This window comes from Orbicella franksi, chromosome 8, assembly GCF_964199315.1.
Source record: "Orbicella franksi chromosome 8, jaOrbFran1.1, whole genome shotgun sequence".
Classification (NCBI taxonomy): Eukaryota; Metazoa; Cnidaria; class Anthozoa; order Scleractinia; family Merulinidae; genus Orbicella; species Orbicella franksi.
The window spans coordinates 15,749,715-15,754,471 of record NC_138152.1 but is presented as its reverse complement, the minus strand read 5'-3'; positions in this window follow the sequence as shown (position 1 = coordinate 15,754,471).

Sequence of the window (4,757 nt, the reverse complement as noted above, 5' to 3'; positions counted from 1 at the left end):
ATAATAGGTTAGTGACCGGACGTCACTCAAGTTGCGTTGACTTTGGTTGGGTGGCCAAACGGTGAAAAACTTGCGTCAACTTGCGCGCAAATTTACCCTTACCCAACCCTTACCGAGACCTTATATTCTGGATATCACAAAAACCGAATCCAATAATTGTTTTATTATACATTAAACGGAAAAAGAATGGAAGTCGTGTTTTTGCTTCACTGACGGCAAGCAACACAAAGCGCATGATTACCCTTAGAAATCATGCACCGCGGTCATACATGACATGATTACCTGTGACCTTGAGTGTCCTTGACATGATTATTGTATAATCTACAGTTATGACGTCACAAGCGCTGATTTCGAAAATTCATCGTACGTTTTCGGCCAATCAGAAAAGAGATAGTGTGTTCAGTGTATAATAAATCGTGATAGTTGTGTTTTTCAAACGGCCAAAAAGTAGACAAAACGTTTTACTTTTAAGATGATATTAAGCTGTGAGAAATGATCAAAGCGTAAATTAAATTACAACCTGTGTGAATATGAAATCAAGGCAAGCTTCCTACTCTCTGTGCTGGCCTGTTGAAAATATTCAATTTTGCATAAATTTCATTGGCCATCGTGTTTGATCGAGCGGTATTTCGAACTTTTCTAGATTTCACCAAATTGTGAACTCGTTGGAACCTTTTTTTTAAAGTATATTTCTAAAAAATTGTTCACCAAAAGAGTCTTTTTGACGCAATAAAAGAAAACTCGAATTATCGTTCCTGTCGTCAGGTTCTCCATATTTCTTGGCAATGGCTCTTAACTACTGCGAGCGTTAAGACTAACACGCGAGGGTTGAGGAGACGGGGTCATAGAGGGGCATTGAGTACTGAGAATTAGTCATTTCAGCCTAAGGGCTGACACATGACGAAATGCTTTCCCGGAATTCCGATTCTGGGAAAATATGGAAGTAACGCTATTTCCTTGTCTGTAGGATATTCATGGCATTCTACCCCAGTCGGTAATCAGTTCGAGACCGTACGTCAGTTCCTTTTCTTTAACACTCGATGAAAGTGCTTGTAAAGACAACTTTGTATTGGTTATATACTATGTCAAAACAATTACGCTGACGACAAAATTTTCTTTGACTGAAAAACAAGAAGTCTTTACTAACTACTTATCAACCGAGAGTGAGGTCTTCACGGGAAAATCTCAAACCGAGACTTTGCCGTATTGACCGAGTGTTAGTGAGGTCAATACGGCAAGGCCGAGATTTGAGATTTTCCCGTAAAGACCGAACGTTCGAGGTTAATAAGTTGCTTATTATATGGCATTTTGCTTTGGTTTTGCGGGCCCATAATCGGCCCGTAGGCATTACGGGAGAATAATGCCCTATAATTGGCCGACACAGCGCGGTTATCTCGGCTACAAACACAAGCCATATAATAAAGTTCATTACCGCATAATATACACACAAACACAATAATTCCTCATGGTTCTCCTCAACCTAAATTGTCTTTCCACACCGTGGCAAATGCAGCAATTTTAAACATCAGTCGAACTCGACACTTGAGCAGAATGCCATACGGGCTAATGGCTGAACATGTTTGGTTTTATTACTCAGGCAGTGAGGCCTGCGTTTAAATTTCGGCTCCGTTTTTTCTTTCTTTTCCACGTTCAGTCACAAATCGCCGTCTGGTCTCTAAGGCGCATGCGTCACCTGTGCATGCGCACAGCACATGGAATTTACAGAAGTTGTCGACGTGAAAAGTTAGCACGGATTCCATGATTTCTAGGGCGATGAAATCACATACAAACGAACATACCGTTCGAGGTAGACCAACACTAAGGGACGTTAAGCGTTTTCGGAACGGGTCGATCTGCAAGCCTTATGAGAGATCAATTTACGAGCGAACATTTTGAATGAATTTATCAAGAATCATGTTATACCAAAGGAGCTCTCAACCGGGGCTCTCAATTCTTCGACTTGATAAAAAGCATCTTAGAAGCGTCATCGTATTTTTAGACGTGGTCGTGAACCAAGTAGAATCCCAGCACGAACTCAAGAACGTCTGAGCAACAAGAGCAGAAAGGTTAGAGAATTTGTTTACGAAGGTGTCTGTCCGATTACACCTCGGTAAAACGTTCTGAGAAACTTCGTAGAGTACAATCAAGTTAAAATCTCGAACTAAACGATATTCTCTCGTTATATTCTTGTAACAGAGTTATGTGTCTTTACAAGAATGAAACCCATGTAGCGAATTATTGTACATTTAAGCTGAAAGAAACTAATGTATGTTGACCCCAGCAAAACAATTCTCGGCTTGCACTGTCACGCAATCCTGATGCAATAAAAAGATTATTCGAAAACCGAAGAGAAGAGATTGTGATGTTATAGGAGATTAATAAAGATGACACTTTTCTAATTTTTAAGTCTGTGCGTTTTCCCAAACCTCAGATATTCGTCGAAGTATTTTGCACAAATTTAGAGAGCCTAGTCAACCTCGTTCCCAGGAGCAGGGGGCGGTAAGATGAGAGACCCTGGGAACGAGGTTGGAGCCCAGTATGGAGCCGCCATGTACCTCCACGGTAAACCAACATCGCGGCCGGAAAATAGTGTAAACATCTGGAACTTACTTTGGCTATCTAGGCGTCTGATTATCTGTATTGAGCAAACAAGCATTTACATAAGCACTTTCCCTAATACTTTAACTTCTGAATGGGGTAAAAATCACGAGATAAGTATATGTTTTTCGACAAACGCGTTCGTAGCTCAATGTCACGCACCACCATAACTCTGAAATTCCAAAAAAAACAAAACAAAACAAAACAAAACAAAGAAAGAAAGAAAGAAAGAATAAAATAAAATAAAATAAAATAAAAACATACAAAAAAAAAATTAAAAAAGTTAAAAAATAAATGATAATAATAATAATAAAAAATTCAAAATGTCTCGCTTGCTTGGGAAACGCAAAAACAACAACAAAAGCAACAACAACAATAACAACGACAAAGGTTAAGGAAAATAGACTGAAACGTTCATAGGCTGATATAAAGACCTTGACTCATTTCACTCCCTAAAGACCTGCAAACTAGTAATAAGCTATTAATCGATTTCAAGAAATGCAATCAAAGGCAGAATAGCTTGAGCACATCGATTCGATTGAATTTTGTACGAATTCAAATGCGGAACATTTAGCTCAATTGCAATATAGCTAGTGCTTCTCAGTATAACGACTGCCTGGGTACACGCAGCAAGCGTCTAGTTTTCCTTATTTTCTTCTTTTTTTGACTACTTTCTTGTCGATAGACTCTTCTACAAAGTTCAAAGCCACCATCTCTGACCATTTTCATTTGTAGTAATTTTATTCCATTTTATTCCATTTTATTTGGGCTTCCGCTACCTATTTTCAAATTTTAATTGTGTTTATTTAATCTTTCACACATGTCACTGGGTAACTTTGCCGGCAAGAATCCAAATATAAAAGGCTTAATCGTTGTCGTTTCCGTTATCGGGATTAGAGAAACACAAACTTCCCAGGATTATGTGGCTAACGATTTAAATAGATTTTTACGTAATGCTACGCTTAAAAATTGGTTGGAACACTTATACTAGTAGCAGAAACAGCCACGCGTCGATATATTTGGCGATTTACAGTGATGGCTAGAAACTACTTGTAATATTTACAATGAAAACTTGATGCTATGATTCCGACATTTCACGAGCTAAAATTAGCCGCTTGACCTACTTACAGCATGAGCTTATAGTGGTCCTTTTCCTGGTTTATAAATTCAATCAGTAATTGTACAAAGCAAGCAACTGTTCCTGCAAATTGTGTAGGAAATCTTGTCTTCCGTATATCGTTTCCTTATCCCTGCAACAGTTATAACTGGTCTTGCCTTGACATTGTTCTTGTCTCGCGCCAGCGGTTCCTCTTGTAAATCAAGCTCATAATAAATAAGTCCTCTTCAATATTATCACAACAGATGATAAGTCAAGGGAAGCAAAAGACGCCAGTAAGTCAACAGTTTATCAGTCTCAGGAGAAAATTACTTTCATCACTCTAGGACCAGTGGTTTTCACGTAGAAGAACCTTTGACGAAGTAGATACTGCGAAAAAGCAAGCCAACGCAATGACGACAATGCAGTACTCTAGGCAAATTTCTTGAAATGAGTAGCTGACTCTTGTACGCGTGATATGAGATTCGTTTTCTGTCGAGAAAAAGTTCGTCAAAGAAATGTTAGAATGCCTAGTGGATGATGCTGCGATTCGGTCCATAGCTAGCTTCTCGCGGATCTGATCTCCTTAATAACGAACTCTCAGGCAAGTAGTGATCACGCTACTGTGGAACGGCTTATTTATCTTGAACGGAAAGGAAATGATTTTTTGTTTTTTTTTTTTTAACCGCAACGCGGAAATTTGTTACTTGTGTCTTCCGGTAAGTAAAACAAGTATAACTGCAAGTTTAACAGCTGATATCAGGTCAGAAATATTGACGTTATTTCAGTTATTCTACAAAGAAAAAGTCGGCAATAAGATTTAGACAACTTCCGTATGCAAAGACGAATAATAAATACTCAGCACCCCGAGAAGCCAGTGCGCGTCAAGATCTGAGAAGCTGACAAAGAGGCCTTGAGTAAATTAACACTAAAAGGAGATTAATTTGCAGAGAAAGGAAGAAGTTATACTGTCTTGTATCAAAGAATGACTGAAGAATCATTGTGCAACAAATGCGAGCGAGAATCCGGAACTAGTGTGTCTATAAGCTTGCGGGACATAAAA